At 43.8% G+C, this 16,883-nt stretch overlaps 1 long non-coding RNA gene across 1 annotated transcript in view; it reads right to left on the reverse strand.

Annotated features, from left to right (window-relative positions):
- Positions 1-236: 236 nt before the first annotated feature.
- LOC133221974 (uncharacterized) overlaps positions 237-16,883 on the reverse strand; it is a 30,363-nt gene continuing 13,716 nt past the window's right edge. The window contains exons 2-3 of the long non-coding RNA XR_009728136.1: positions 7,671-8,019; positions 237-646 (exon numbers count right to left, since the gene is read on the reverse strand). This is a non-coding gene — a long non-coding RNA (uncharacterized LOC133221974). The remainder of the gene's footprint in view (positions 647-7,670; positions 8,020-16,883) is intronic.

Consider the following 16,883-nt stretch of genomic DNA (forward strand, 5'->3'; position numbering starts at 1 on the left):
TTCAGTAGGGCTACACTGGTTTACACCAGATGATGCCATTAGAGGACTGAACTACCCAACAATAATTACAAAAAAAAATCTTTGATTATGCATGTGCAACAACTATTTATGTTTACATTGCAGAGATTTGCATGTAGCACAGTGGGGAGTATTTTATCTCTTCAAAACATTGCACCAGCGTAAATAATCTACTGACATTCAAATGAGCAAAGAAATACCCGCTTTTTACCACAAGATGGACCATAAAGGTTTTTATTCACATCTTTTTAAAACATATTTGTCAATAATCCTCCAATGCAAAGTTCATTCTAATGAAAGAAACATAGAAAAGTAAAAATAAGATATGTTCTTTTCCAAGTGGTTCTATTATAGATTGCTCCAAAGAGTGAGTGAGTCTAGGTGCAACCACACGATCCCACATTAGAAAGAGAAAAGGACAGAGGAACCAGGGGAAAGTAAGACATCAAAAACACCCCATAAAAGGCAGTACCATACCTTATTTGACAGTGTTCAAAGCAAATTGTCAAGGAATACCAACTGGTTCAAATCCAGAGTGAATACTTGAAGCAATTGAATGCAAACCTATCAAAGGCAGAGATGGAGATAATCATGTGGAAAGTGAGAGATGTTCTGTTGAAGTACCAGCCTGGAACAGCACAACAGAAATTAGCATTGGGGGAATTACACTGACATTTAAGCTTTCAAAATGGAAAACGCTTTAAATATGCGGTGATACATTGTACTTTTAACTCACAAGGGGAAAGGGAGATGAAAGCACAAGTAATATTCCTTTGATGTGAGAACTACATAGAGTCTCCTGCTTGACTTCCATTGGGTTGGGGTGTTTTGTTTATTTTTCTTTTCTATTTGCTAATTGTGCTTTGGTGGTGCTTTGAAGGCATTAAATTTCTCAAATTGAGACACATTGCCCTGGCATTATAAGTTTAATGCCCAGAAAAGAACTGGAAGATGTACAGACATCATTTTCATGGTCTGGCTCCCTCCACTCACCTTCATATCTTCCCTCAAATGACTCAGAAGCTGTTGATAGTTACAGAGATCTGGTGTAGCAGCATAGTCATGATCGCATGGATAATTCATCTCAACATACATCGTTGGATGAATTCACTGAACCCCAATACAAACGCCCCTGGAAGCCATTGTGAGACTTCTGCATGTCTTTTGTACCCAAAAGAGCTTGCTGTCTTTGAGAGGAACCTCCACGTTTGCCAAGGGAGTTGAGGCAACAGCAGGGAGCTTAATCAGAACATGAGGAAGAAGTAGCTACTCAAAGACTTGACAGCTCTGTGCTCTTGGTTGCTTCTTTTGCTGAACCCTGGAATTAAAACTGGAGATTTTCCTCCATTTATACCTAAAAGAAGTAGATTTTGCCCCACATGGGAAACCGTGCAGCACTGAACTCAACTGGGTGGTTTGGCAAGGGTTCCAGTCTGGTGTCTTATGCAAATCACGTTGCCTCAGTTTCCCTAACAATGGAATGAGGGTGTGATAATGAAAATCTGCCTCTTGGGAGCACTCTGAACAGTAATTAGTGTTTTTATTAGCTCTTCCAAGATGAAATGTGTCACATAAATGGTCAGAGTTATTAAACTGAACTTAATTGGCAAGGGCTTGAGAAAAATTTCTATCATAAAAAGATATCTTTGAAGAAGTGAAGGAGCTGGAGGACTTGATCCTGGCACAAAGGTGCCCTTTCGTGTGACAAACAATGAGAGTTCAGGAACTGGGGAAGGAGAGCTACCCACCCAACTTACCAGGTCCTTTAATGGGAACCTAAGGTGAGAAGTCACATAAGTTATATGCTCAGGATCAGTAAGAGACAGAAATGCAGTTCCATTTCTGAAGAAAACAGGGTGAAAGCGAGCTTCTCTAGAAATCCTGCCTGCTCAAAGCAATGGAAGAACAGTGAAAACCAGCTCCAGGTTCAGGCAGAGGAATTTAACCAGGGAGCACAGGCTTAGTTGGGAGATTTCAAACACCAGTCAGTTGGGATAACTGTAATTCTGTATCTGTGGATTTGTTTTCCTCTCAAAGCAGATATCTCTATTTTGATGGCTGTTGGAGGAGTGTGGAGGGGGGGAAATAAGCTACTGTCTTTAAACCCCAGACTTTAATCCTAGCAAAGGAGCCAAGCCTCCAGGCACACTGCTCACCAGAATTTCAGCACAAGAGGAATCTGTCATGTTATCACTACAAAATGGGGCCAAATTTTCAAAGATGTCTCTGCAATGAGGCTCAGAAACGCGGGACTAAGCCATCAGGGGATTTGCATTCACACTTTGGGTTTCCAACACGACAATGAGAAGTTTAACTCCAAAGACAACTGTGTTGCACAAGTGCATGTAAAAAAAAAAAAAACAAAGTGAGAAAAGCCTCTTTTCATTTTCCGGGACAAGCATGGGTAAACCAAAGTGACAACTGTACTCTCACTTTGCATGCAGGCTTCCTTTGATTTTTCATGAGAGCTCGGACACCCAGAAACTGTGTTCATAGGAGCTAATCAGGAAACAAAAGAAGTTTTTAAAACTTCTCTTTTGAAATCAGTGGATGTTTAGCACCGAAGTCTCCCAATGGGTATTAATTCCATACTCCTGAAATTCATTCTGTTTATGATTGTAAAGCTGTCTCTGGATCCTTTGAGGGAATATAGATGTCCAAGATATCAAGGAGTGTAGTGATAGGATGAGGGGTAATGGTCTCAAAATGAAAGATGCTAGATTTAGATTAAATATTAGGCAGAAGCTCTCCCCTGTGAGGGTGCTGAGGCGCTGGCACAGGGTGCCCAGAGAAGCTGTGGCTGCCCCATCCCTGGCAGTGTTCAAGGCCAGGTTGGACACAGGGGTTTGGAGCAACCTGCTCTAGTGGAAGGTGTCCCTGCCCACGGCAGAGGGGTGGAACTAGGTGATCTTTAAGGTCCCTTCCAACCTATGATTCTGTGTTTGTATGATTCCATATGATTGTATGATTCTATGAAGATTAATCTGTTCTGAGTCTAAGTCCAGTCCTCTGTGTCAGCAGAGTGAGCATAGGTAGAGCTGGGTCACTGCTTGCTTGCTGTGTGAGTGAAGGTGGCTGAGAGACTCTGCAGTTGTAGAGATCTGAACAGACTTGGATAGTTTTGGTGTGATTATAGAGTTCTCTTCCTTAGTAGCACCAGCTTTTGCAGGCAGCCAGATATATTGAGTGTGCATCTAAATCTGGTGTTTATTTTTCACTTGGTTTTACTCTCCATGATTTTACCAGCTGGGTAAGCAATGTTTCTCTTTCCAATTTTATTGCTAACAGGTTGTGCCATGGTTCCCTTTCTTCTACAGTTCATGCATTTTTAAATCAGTATCTGCTTTAATAATATTTACAGCTAATACGTCCCTTCCCCGAACAACATTCACTGTACTTACAGCATTCTTTCAAGTGTCAAGGCTATGGTGTCAGTGGTTTTCATCTTTTTGACCTATCTGAAAAAGGAGATTGGGATGGTCATGTGTCACACTATTCAGGTCATTTAAGTGTACTTCCTAAGCTGCCATGTTAGTGCAGTCCCAAAGCAGAGTGTATAACCATACAGTGGATGCTGGGCAAGATGCTCTTCTGGGGTAGAGTGACATTGCTGTGCAGTCTAACATAGTTTAAGGTAAATTTCTGAGGCTCGTCTCTGATTTCTATGAGCCCAGTATGGGTACACAGTTATTTGTGTGTTTATAGGTATTTGCTTGCATAGGAATTCATTACATCAATTTTCACGTATTGTGATAAAATACAATTAAAACAATTAACAAATAAAACAATACAATTAAATACAATTTATCAATTTGAATTATTTTATTTTTTTTTTTCCTCCTATCTTCCCTTTACTAGATGACTAATAAATTAATACTTAGGGAACCTGGTTATGATGCAGAGAAAACTCAGACCTCCTATTTATCTTTCTATTTCACTCTGTGAATATCTTCACTGTGGGTCAATGTTACCCTTATTGGTTTTGACCAGAAAGTCATACATAGATTTGAGAAGTCTTAGTTTAACTGAAATAGATGTAATTTATTTTTAAACATTCACATTTTCCAGTAGAAGAAATACATGCACATATGGGATCCAAGCTAGAAAGTCTCGGGGTCTCTTCTATCAGAAGAGTTTGTTAGGGATCTGGTTGGGACAAACTGACTACTACCTCTTCCCTCTCTCACGTATCTGCAAGCAGCGCCTGAGGTGAGAGGAGGAACAGCCAGTGCTCCTCAGCCAGGGTGAATTGACCCTTTAACCAATATGCAGTCACTATTTGCGTCCCATCGCATCTCTTCTAACACAATTTTATACTGTCTTTACTGAAGCCTTGATTTTTTTCATTGAGGAGCTGTAATCACTTGCTTTATTTTTCACACCTCTAAGCTCAGTAATAAACACATACCATCACTTTCTTTCCCCAAATCTTTTACTTTTCAGATCCCCATTATGCTATGCTATGAGGATATGCTGTCCAGATATACCACATCCTCCAGATACGCTATAATAAACTAGTGTTGCTATTGGGATGGTTAAAAGCCAATAAAATACTTCTGGAATAAAATAATCTTTAATGTATAGGTGCCCATGAAAAGGAATAGCCAACATTTGCAGAGACTCATATCTATGGATGGAGAAACTCAAAACAAAAGCCCAAATCTGAATTTACTCATCAGGACTACGCTGAGCAAAGGAAGATGGGGTTGAAGAAACCAGTTACTACAAATACCTATTCCTTTTCAGACATCTGTGTCAGCCAAGTTCTCACTCTCCTGCTTTGCCACCCACCTCAGGCTGTTGCTTTGGTGATGCCTGACAAAACACAACCAAACAATACCAAATGTGGCCACCCTGAAGGTTTGCACCACTGCTCATATCCTTGAAGGTGTTTGGGTGTCTGCTCACTGCAATGTGGCTCTACACCATCGGGCTGAGTGACACTGCAGTGCCTGGAGCCAGGGGCTCACCTGGCTCTGCAGGACTCCCCTGAAACTGGGGGCACCAGGTGGTGCAAAGCCACTGTAGTGCATCCGGTGCCATCTGCCCTCCTGGCCATCAGCACAGAGGCTCTTGGATGTGCCAGGAAGTCCTGGCTGCCAGAGCAATCCCTCGGTGCTGCTGACAGCTTGTATGAGGGACAGGACTGTGTCCAGATGGCCCCAGATTTCGAGGAACTGCACTGAGAGATCAGAACTGAACTCACCCCTCCCATGTCAGTGCTGAGAGTTCTTTCTTCTCCTATATCCCCCCTATCCTACTCCCGTTGCCTGCCATCCCTGACAGTGTCATCACTGACAATGCCACCCCATCACCAAGCAGGTTGGCAACCATCCCCGGCTCCCTCCCAACCTACATCGCCTGTCACCTTCCCTTCACCACCCTTCTGAGGTCTAGCCTAGTCTGCTGTGTGCCCCTTTCTCCTCCTTTCTGTGTCTTCTTCCTCTCCACAGCCTCCCATCTGTCACCCAACCCAAAAACCAAGTGATAAATCACTTTTCTCAGCATCCTGTGCCTCTCTTACAGGGATCCTTTACACTCCTTTTTTCCATCCTACAGCAAGGTCATACTTCTTAACCTCACCTTCCAGATGCCCATATGCTTTCTTTATATATATATATATATATGTAATTCTTCCTATATCTCAGTTCCTTTCTCCCTAGTGATGCCAGATTGAATCATCTGGTTAGCCACATCTTATGCAACTGCCTTTTTTCCATCCATTTTCCCTATCCTCCTTTCATGGCACTCCTTCAGCATAAAAGTGGCCAAACAGTCCCACTTTCCTGTCATTTAAGAAATGTTCCTGAGGTGGGAACTGTAACAGAAATTGTTGAGATCATGACAAATAGGTAAAATGTAGCAGACAATCTGTCTCATAAGTTGTCATTTACTTTAAAATGGCCACTGGATGCAAAGTATGTGACAACAGTGTAAGGTGGTGGTGATGCTCCCTTTCTTTCATCACTTTACCCTGTAAACACTCTTAGCTTCAAGGAGCACTTGCAGGGATGTGGATGGACACCACCAGTTAACAAGGCACACGTGAACATGCAAAAAAAACAGCCCACCCAAGCAAACAAAAAAGCCCCCAGACAAACCAACTTCCCTATTTACTAAGATTTGCTTTCACTGGGGATAGATTTACTGGCAGAACTAAGGAGTCCCTCTTCCCTCGCTAGCAAACAAACCATGGATTCCCAAGAGAAGAAACACAACTCCATCTCTATAATGGTGCTATTCAATCCCATTTGTGCAGAAAACCTGCTCTGTGCTGCAAAATCAGCCCTCCTTGCTAATTAATCTCTTTGCTCTGGAAAATATAAGTGTTTCTTACTGACTCTTCTTTTGTCTGCCCGAGGCATACCATAAGCTTTTGCTTTTCATCTCCCCCCCCCATCTCCCCAGTGTTCTTGTCATCAGTGACCGCTGATGATCACACCAGGTAACGTCTTGATCCTTATCCTGAAGTTTTGAATAGGCCAGTTTTAGTTAATTCCTTTTTTAATTCTCATCACTGTATATTAGTGGTACCACGCACTGGGTGTGCCTGTCACTAAGAGAAGACAGGCTGTATTTCTTCTGTGCTATGAAATAATGACTAACTGGAGCTCTGAACCCTGATCAGCAAAACCACTTCAAGTACTTACAAGTATGCTACCGTTTGCTTCTCCATGTTCAAAAGTTACTGCTGGAGAGGGAAAACCACCCTAACACAGCAGCTGGGGCCACAAACCCTTCTCTTAAGTGCTGGTTGTGCAGCAAAATCTGCTCTGCAAATGCAGAGAGGGGTCATGGAATGTTTCTAAATGCTTAGAAGAAAGAGCCATCCCTGTTTCACAGACTCGATTTCCAGAGAGATACATAACATAAACACCTTTCTCTGTGTATTGAAATACAACTGTGTGTCTGCACACAGGCGCATGTGCCTGCAAAGAGACACATTCAGATTGTGAAGGTTTAAAAGCCAGAGATGATGATTTCTTACCAGGCTTTAAGGGTCCAGAGCAACACAAAAATGCCAGAATCAATCAACTTCTGATGAAAATCAAAAAATGCTAGAGATAAGGGAGACCCATGGAAATGTTAATACTGTAATATCTAAGCCAACTCTTCTTTACGCTATATAAGCTGATGGTCATCTTCCGCAGTCCTCTGGTGTTTCCTGTGGCAAAGGAAAAGTTTAAAAGAGTTGAAATTGAGACTGACAGGCTGAGCAAAAAATAAAATGTTCCTTGTAGCACATTACATGGTGTGTGTGAGCATCGTGCCAGGCCAGTGACCCTGAGAGAGGCTTATTATGCTCATTCACCATCCTCCAAGCAGTAGTTTTCAGCCTTTGGCCGGGAGAGACCTTATGGTCCATGAGGCAACCTGAAAGTGACTGGGAGAGGTAACATCAGCTGGCAGGTCTGCAGTCAGTGAGAAAAACAGAAGGGGCTGGAAAAGTGAAATGGGTTGCAAAATCCTGCTTTATGGGAAGAAACTAATTTAACTCTTTACTCCTAGCTCCAGTGCTGAGCCAGAACCAGTATGAAGCTATTGGACAGGCTGCTAAAAATATACACAGAGGTGAAATTCTTCTGATGATGTAAAAACACCCAGAGTGCAACCTAAGCTTTATAGATCAGAAATTCAGCTGGCAAATCTACCTTTCATCCTATTAGTTTTAAATGCAATCCAGATGTCACAGTCAATAATGTGTCACCTCTGTTTTGTGGGGCACTTAGGTAAAGACCAGTTGGTGGGTTGGAGTGGCTGCTCCAATCCCATCCTCACTGGGAGCCTCGGGAAGTTGAAGCCACTTGTGTGCATCTGGAGCAAAGGGAAACCAGCTCTGCAAAAGCACCAGTGGATTCTCCTCCACTCCCTCCTCCTGGGCAGCTATGGAGTTAGTGAATAAGAGCAGAGCTGAATTCCTCTGCCACAGGCTGGTTGATGTGACAGTCCCTGATGATACCCAAGACCATGATGGACCAGAGAGTGTTATGCAGCTTTGATCTGCAAGGGGCATAACAGAATAGACAAGAAAGGGGATAATGTCTCACCTTGCCTCCAACTTCCTCTTCTTTCCTTTTGGATACATCGTTAAAAGCGAAAGGTGGTTTATGCATATAAGTAGATGCTTGGCTGGTGTGAGCCATCACAGGATTTTTGAGAAACATATGATAATCTTCAGGACCTTGCCATCAAGCTCTTTGTAAAGCATTCAAGCCAATACCTCATACAAATCTTCTTTCTAATTTAACCCAGACTAGTTGAAACTAGGCTGCATTTAGATCAGTGAAAATCTGGTTGAAGAGCCTTCATCAAAGGCAAGCAATAAGAGGAGCAAATTACCAAATTACTGAACTTGGGGCAGGTGTTCCCTGGAGAAGGGCTGAGCTCTTCGTGAGCTTCCTTTTAAAGGCTTATTTTGTGCAGGGGAAGGCTCTCACCTCCCCTACTACCAGTTCTGTCCCAGATTAATAGTCTCTTTCCATAGCAACACCTGACCCTTTCTTCCCCTTGCTGTGATTATACATACATATATACATATATATACATATAGATACATTCCATGTCTAGAGAAGGAATGGACAGCTGACAATTTTCTGTAGTATCAGCACAATTTAATGAAAGGAAGGCTTAAAAAAAAAATAGAGAGCAGGAATGCTGCTGCTAAAAAAAGAAATATAGGGAGCCACAGGATCTGCAACCGTGTCAACAGCACAACAAGCTGTTATCAGTAGCTTCAGACAGGATCCTGCTTCCAGAAGAGACTATAATACAGCAAGTATTGAACAAACGTGGGTGACAGCACTTTGGAAATGGGCCACTGCTGGGGCAGATGCAAGGAGCTTGGAAAAGGCAGTTGTCCACTGGGATGTAATAGTCCTCTTGTAGGCAATGCAATGAAGTTGGTCTGCAAGTGCCTGGCTAAAATCCCAGCTATACTTGGTCACTGTTTTTCAAAAGAAAAGCACATGCTTTGTGTTAGAAGCAGAAACATCTTTCACAGCGTTCTTCAGCCCGTGGTGTGTGAGATGGGTTGGGTAGAGGTCAGCTGTTTGCAAGGAGGAAAGTACTCATAAAAGCAGAAGAGCTGCACCTTGAGAAACACAGCAGCTGGGAATGGTGTAAATAAGAGCTGCAGAAGGATTCCTTCCAGAACAGGCTGCAAAAAGAATACCGTATTTACAGGAAAAATAAGTTAGCACAAACAACTGTAGAGTTCAGTTTGCTGAACCTGTGCACAAAACCGGCCTGTAATGTAATCAGGAAAGGGGGAAATGTAATCAGGTTCAGGAACACACCAGAAAACCTTTCAGAATCCACACAAAGCTGCTAATAACAATCCCATGAACCAAGGGATTCTGGGCAACCTGATCTAGTTGAAGATGTCCTTGCTCATTGCAGTGGGTTGGAACTAGATGAGCTTTGAAGGTCCCTTCCAACCCAAACTCTTCTATGATTCTATGAGCTCTTTATAAAACAAAAAGCACATGGGAGGGCACCCAGCACTGAGCAACAGACTACTGCAGGTGATGGACAACACTGAGATGTTCTTAATGTAGGAACAAGTCCTGCCCTCCTGGTCCAGCACATGTAAAAGGTAGGGAAGCATTTGGAGGAGGTGAATCTCAGAGGACAAGCTGAGGGTTAAAGCAGATCCCTTATTAATAAACAAACTAGACTTTTAGCACTGGTAGAGCTGCTGGATTAAAAAACAATAGCTTGTACAGGAAGACATAATGTATTTAAGAAATCCAGCATAAAGTGGATCCACAGACTAAAGATAAGAGGACTTGCAGGTAAATTGAAGACTGGCAATAACCCAATACCACTAAAGAGTGCACTGAAAAGCATCGAGTGCATGCTACCGATAATCCAGTGCTCTGATGTGCAGAAAAGGTATTACCCAAGGGAAAAAAAATCATTCCTAGGGGCCAATAGATTAGGTAGTGTATTTGTTCCAGCTGTGAGGAGCAGGAGGCAGCCTATCAACATACCAAAATATCTTAGCATCTCTCATTACAGCTGATGAATTTTTTCTTTTCCTCTCTGATGAAACAGATGTCCAATTCATTGCATCTGAAACAGTTTGTTTCATCCCTGAAGATCCATGCTCCTCACCCTGGGGCAGTCCCCTGCTGAGGCTGGCCCAGCAGCTTAGGGCCCTGTGAGCTTGCGGGACCTTGATGCTGTCTGTTGGGAAGGATTCCTGGGTTCATGGCCCCGGAGCAAAGCCAACAGGCATGTTTCAGGGGAGGCTGAAACAAAGGGGGTTGAAATTCCCAATTTGTTAACCTTATGGACCCTCCAAGGCTGCTCACAGCCTAAGCAGTTAAAAAGGATGAGGACAGGGGAGCAGAAAAACAAAACAGCGCATTCCTTGCTTGATATTATTATTCTGAGGCCAGCGTGGGCTGGGGACCACTGGGACAGAACAAAGAGGCAACGCAGACGTCAGTGTGAGCAGACGGAGGCTCCCACTTCTGAATGAACCAAAAACTTTCGACTTTTTAATCCCAGACCTAGCCAGGAGGTTACCAGACCAGTGACTGCTGGGCCTAAGCCAACAACAAGCCCCTGAGTGACAATTTCTACAGATTATGCTAATAAAATACAGGACTTCTTTGAAGGCAAAGCATGTTTCTGCTCTTGCCGTACACAAACCATCCTAGAGAACCACAAGTGATGCTTTCCTAGCACTGGTGTTCACATGCATCTCTGGTGAAATATGGTCCCACTGAAGTTGTAGGCAAATTATGTTCACTGCGTTTGAATAATATAAATACACTCACATTAACGCATAAAAGCTGCTCCCAAATCTAACAAAAACTAAAGAAACTACCAGGCAAAGACAACTTCTTTGTATAAGTCTGAAAGAGTGAAAGCCAAAAAGGAACCATCAGCAACAACGTGTGGTGTAGAAAAGTCAGCAGAGGTTTGTATCCTTGCTCAGAGTTTATACCGAGCTCTCAACCTTGCAGCTGAATGAGGGGTTAGCATCTCTAGATATCCAAACCTGATGTTAAAGACTGAAGTAATAATAAACTCAACAGTCCCTTCAAAATGGCAGTTCAAGATACATTGTTCACCTTTAAAATGCTTAAACCAGATGATGGAAACCCAGTGATCAAATTGTAGTCCCTATGTCTAGCTGCAGTTCTGATCCAGCATATCTTCTCTCTCAGTCGCCTTGCAGACACCCCTACTCAGTCTGTGCTGCCCAGATATTTGGACATCCTTTGTAGCAAGATGTGAAACAGTCACTGTGGGCATAAGCCAGGAGAGAGAACCCCAAATAATCACCTTAAAAGGCAAAGCTGCTTTTTAATTTCTCTAAGATTTTACCCTTTTATAGAATTTATTGTGCTGAAAACAGGTGTCAGTAAACTTTCCTGGGGTTCACACAGAGCTGATTTATTCCCTCTTGAAGAAGACTTCTCTATGGGGAAGAAGATGTCCAAATTTATAGTATGGTAACTGGGAATAAAAATAGAGTTCACATGATGGTAAAATAAACTGAGTAATCACTGAAGTTGTCTTTAGCTCAGGCAGATGGACAAAGTTTTAATCACAAAGCAACTTTAATTTTGTTTACTATTTCACACCTATTATCCCCATTATTCCCACCTATATCCCTATTATTACCACCTATAGAATCACCTCAGCTTAGAGACTGGGAAAGTGTTGTCTGGAAAAAGAGAGCTCCCGGGGTGGTCCATAGGGATGCTGCACCCCAGATCGATGGCCTCAAAATGGGTGCCCTGCCAATGGAGAAGCTCAGGGCACCTACGGGCACCTATAGATCAGGCTCGTGCCCTATGGGCACAGCACGGCGAAGGGCCCGCGGGAGCCGGGAGGCGAGAAAGCGTGCGGGAGAGAGCCCCGCGCCCCTCCGCACCCATCCGTGCCCCTCCGCGCAGCCGGAGCCCCATAAGGGGGTGACTCCTCTTCCCTAAACCCTCAGGAGGAGGTAAATGGGGGGAAGCGGCACCCCCGAAGGGCGTGGGTATGGATGAGGATGAGGTCCGGATGCGGGACCCCGTGGCAAAGCGGCCGGCCTGGGAGCTACAACACGGCCTAAGAGGGAAATTAGCATTACCTTGATGAGTTTATAGGCAGCAAGTCCTTGCTGTGCCTTTCAGAAGTCGCAGAGCACTCTGTCCCCATCTGTTCCTTTATGATTATTACTTCACTTTTCCTTTCCTCCCCCCCCCCCCCCTTTTTTTAAATAGTAATCGTTGACCTAATACACATGACTGGGGGGAAAGGGGAAGATGTGGCTCCTATAACGTCAATCAAAACTCTTCCTCAAACCCTCCCCACACGAACACTTTTCTGTCTCCCAGCGGTACTGGCAAGATGTTCATAGCCAAATACACGATTCTATTAATGAGCACTTATATTTGCTAAGGAATGCAAATTCTTTCTCTCCGTGTATTATTAGCTGTATCAGAATGTTTGTCCTTTCAGTCCTCTTTGAAGTTGAAGGAGGAAAGGCTGTTATGTGGCACTGAGAAGGGAAAAAAATACAGAGAGAGAGAGAGAGAGGGAAAAACACATCCAACTCCTCCGGCTTTTTATTTGTTCTCTTGCCAAAAACGCCAAAGGTAGCAAAAGTTACAGAAATTATTTAAAATGTGTCGCTTTTTTTCCTCCAAATTAGATGATTTTTTTTTCCTACTGATCGTCCCCTTTTAATAATAATGGGATCTAATGAACAGCCTGCTCTGAATTTACTTTATAAAATAATCTCTCTGATGCTCTAGAGAATCTATTACGAGTTGGAAGGGAATAAATCCAATAAATCCAAACATGAGAATGGCTGTTTTCGGCGCTTTAAGCTACAAACGAGCAGCCTCTCCCTCTCCTCGCAGGCTGCGCTGGGCTGATACTAGGATACGATCGAGCAGTACCGGGGCTGAGCCCGGCGCCAGTTTCAGCCTGGAATTCCCGGCTGGATGCAGGGAGTTTGCCCGGGGCCGTGGGTTTAACGCGAGTGCGAAGGGGACTCCGCAGCTCCTCACCCACCCGAGGGTAGACACGGGTCCGCACTCTCTGCGGTGAAGTTTTTATTCCAGATAAGCATGGGGGGAAAGAAAAAGGGGGGCCTCTGCATCAGCTCAACTTTTGTCATGTATCACTTTTCCTCTTGAAAGGTGTTATAACAGCAATTCAATTACAGTAAATAGTGTACATCATCTTCACAGCTGGAAAATTCTGTAACTAACTGTGACCAAACGTTGTAAAGGAATATAGCTTAACCAGTATTCCCTTCTCTTCTTTTTTTTTTTTTTTTTTTTTTTTTTTGGGTTGCTGACCACAGGTTAATTAATTTCAAGGAGCTTAGTATAACTAAACAGAAACACACTGAGATGCTGGCAAGAAATCATAAAGTATAAAATGTGGAATTAGAAAGATCATTTGAAATCTCCACAGCGGTATTTGGTGCCTGGGAATAATGCCGGTGGTGTCCCCCCACCTCGGCCAAGCCCCGCGGCCCCTGGGTGCACCCAAACCAGGCGGAGGCACCGAGCCCCTTGCAGACCTCCCCCTGAGGGAACACACTCGCGTCCTGGTACCCACGGAGGGTGGATGTGCCCCGTGGGGACACACACCGAGAGGCGACACACCGTCGTGTCATCAAACCACTCTTCCATGGCAAACGCGCACAGAGCAACCTATATATCGCAGGCCGTATGTATAGATCCCTGTTAAACCCCCGCTCCCAGCCCGGTACAAAGTGTGCTCGAAGGTGATGTTTCACGTCGGGGCTGCAAGGTGTTAGCGGGGAGCTGAGAAACCCTAAATCACTCGTGTTAAAAAAAAACCCTGAAACTCCCCATAAGTCAGGCGCAGCTCTCATCTCAATTAACGGTAATATTAGCTGCCGTCTCCAGTTGCAACTGAGAAGATTTGAGGAGGATTTCATTTACTCGGGGGTGTACGAAAGGCGTTGTGTGCCGAAGGGGGGTTATTTTCGTTTCGACACACGTAACTGATGCTGTTTCCATCCCGGTCGTCCGGCGGACCCCGCACCGGGGTGCAAAAGGGTGGTGCCCCGGGGGGGGCTGGGGGGGGGGAGCTGTCAGGATCGGGACCCGGGACTCACATCTAGCGCTCAGAGCTATCAGGGGTTTGATCCCGCCGCTGAAACTGAGATGATCCTGGAAGGCTGGATGCTGGGAAGGGGGAGATGTGATAAGGTATCACTATTTGGGCATCGCGATTTTGGGAATTAAAAATAATATACACCCAAAAAAATACAGAGACCGGGATGAAAGCCAGGTAGATTTCCCTGAGAAAGGGAGGCAGGATCGAGCCCTTTCCCCTGCTCCTGCCCCGGGCTGGGGACGCGCTCGCCAAGCGGCTGGAGTTACCAGTAGCTTTCCCATGAATTTCCACGTTTGTTAGCGAGCTGTTGGCCACGCTTCAAAACAAACAAACAAATAAATAATAATCATTTTTAAACCCCACCCTTGATCTGTGGAAACTTTATTACGCAGAAAATAAGCTCCAGCCACGGACTGTCCCGCTTCCCTTTCAAGGGAAGGAAACAGAAGTAGCCACCTCCAAATTGCAATCGTCAGCCCCAGAACAAAGGTCCGAGCCCCTACGTTTTGCAGTTGTCAGGAAAATCTTATCCATCTCTGGCTGGAAGGAATACAAATCCTTGCCTCCTTTCCAACCGCGGGAGGGGGTTCCCCACTTCAGTCCGGCTCCCACCGCCCCCCTCGCATCCCAACTCGTTCATATTGCATTCTTTCGACTCTTTCCAAGGAAAAGTTGGACCTAAACTCCTGCCCCGAATGGCAACGATCCCACCCTGCCAAGTTCGTTTGCTGCCTCTTCCCCTCCCACCCCTCCGACCAGGTACCAGCTCCCCGCAGCGGGACGGGACATTCGCAGAGATTTAAAACTATCAACCCGAGAAGAACATAAACATGCTGCTTCCCAGGGCAGCTGCATGGCAAAGGCAGCCGTTTTCCTACTTTTTTTCCCCCTCGAATACAGTTTGTTTCGCTCAAAGCGGGAAATCCGGCAAAAGCTGAAATTTATGCTGTACAAGTGCAAAATTTCCCTCAATAAGGGAAATAGTTCTTATAAATTGATTTATTTCTATTTCTCCTCACTGCCCGTCAAATGCCCTTAGTATTGCGTGTTTCTAAATCGGTTTGTGAGGTTTTTTTATCTTCATTTTCCTATTCGTAAATTTGCACCCGAAAACCTGTATTGCAACCACATCACCAGATCCAGGCACAAAAGCCTGAAACCTCCTAATTCTGGTTTATCTTTTCTGAAGGGAAAATATTAAATAATTATCCCCCCCAAACACGATTTTGATCGTCCTTCGAATCAACCCATCTCTGCGTGTTCGAATTACTTTGTTTTAAATCAGTCTTTTTTATTATCTTCGGGAAATCGCTTCCGCTACCACGTAGGTTCCGTTTTGTGACACAACGTAGAAATATTGTCAGCAGAGGAAAATACACCCCAAACGCATCTTGCGAAAGTTTTTATCTTCCCACCCTCCAGTGGATCCCTAATTTTTATCCTTAAAATTCTCATCCTTCAGATAAGAAAAGTGGGGTTCACTTTCAATGGGGGTTTGTTTGTTAATGAACTAATCGTTTCAGATAGCAAAAAAAAAGGGGGGGGGGGGGGGGGAGTGAATATTTTGTTCATTATTGAGATGTCACTCGCCAGAGTTAACACTGTCAGATTCGGGCAGGGGGAGAAACGGGAAACTTTGGCAGGTTTAAACACAGAGTTTCTTATAACTTCAACAGTGCAAATCTCATCATTGGGAGCATTTTGCAGAGGTTATTTTCTGCACCCCAGCTGGCAGAGTGGTTAGTTTGTATTTCGAGAGAGATTGTGAAACTCCGGTTACTCCCCTTTTTCATCCCTTCCAAGGGGAAAAATTGTTCATCTTTCTTGTTAATTATTTTATTTCGTAGAAAATATATATTTAAAGTCAATTGCCAAAAGGATTTTTCTCTGCTTCCCTGTCCTCTCTTTATCTGAGGAAGTTCATTAGGCGCCAAGAAGTTAGCTAAAAATATATATAAGCATAAAATATATATATAAAAAAAACTAACCAAACAAGCAAAAAACCCAAGCAGGATGTGAAGTACTGGGGATATTTTACTATTTCCCACTGTTCGGCTTGCAGAGCACCTGGGTGTAAAATGCAAAGGGGGCAACTTTCCCGTGAACCGAGGTGCCCAAACTCTCGTCTCGGAGCTAATTAGGAAGGAGCATCCCGGCAAGTTCGTATTCCCAACCCCGGCTCGTTCTTTTCGGAAAGTTACCCTCATCGTTTCTTTTAGAAACCACAATAATTAGACCTGAGCGGAGTTAACTACGCTTCTTCCTGGTCAACAAATCAATAGCAATTAATTTGAAATAGCTGGGATGATAAAACACTTCCTATTGCACCTGACCTTTCCGAAAGAGTTATAAATAGAATATACTGACTATATGTTTTAATACAATTCCCGCTTGGTTTAATCCGTCTTCTGCTGTTCCTCGGCTTTTAGGACACTTTTAAATTTTTAATTTCCTGCCTTTTTCCCGACTTATTTTTTAGACTTTAAAAAAATTTCCTTAGAACGGTTTAATATTTTAAATACGACAATAATGGTGTGAGACATTTGTAGGAAAAAGTATCTATGAAGTCCGAGTAAAAATGGTATATATTTCATGTAAGCATATACAATGAATGAGATGGTATTAGGCATGATATGCATGTGGCAAATATTCTATCAGTTATGCACACTGTTTCGGAGGACATGAATTGATCTAAAATTGAAATTGTAGAGGAGAAGAAGGTGATGGGGTGGGAGGACTGTAAAGGGAAGAGATCAGAA

The sequence above is a fragment of the Neopsephotus bourkii genome, unplaced genomic scaffold (genome assembly GCF_033783945.1).
Source record: "Neopsephotus bourkii isolate Nb327-2 ecotype Australia unplaced genomic scaffold, CSIRO-AGI_Nbou_v1 NB_1572, whole genome shotgun sequence".
In the NCBI taxonomy this organism is placed as follows: domain Eukaryota; kingdom Metazoa; phylum Chordata; class Aves; order Psittaciformes; family Psittacidae; genus Neopsephotus; species Neopsephotus bourkii.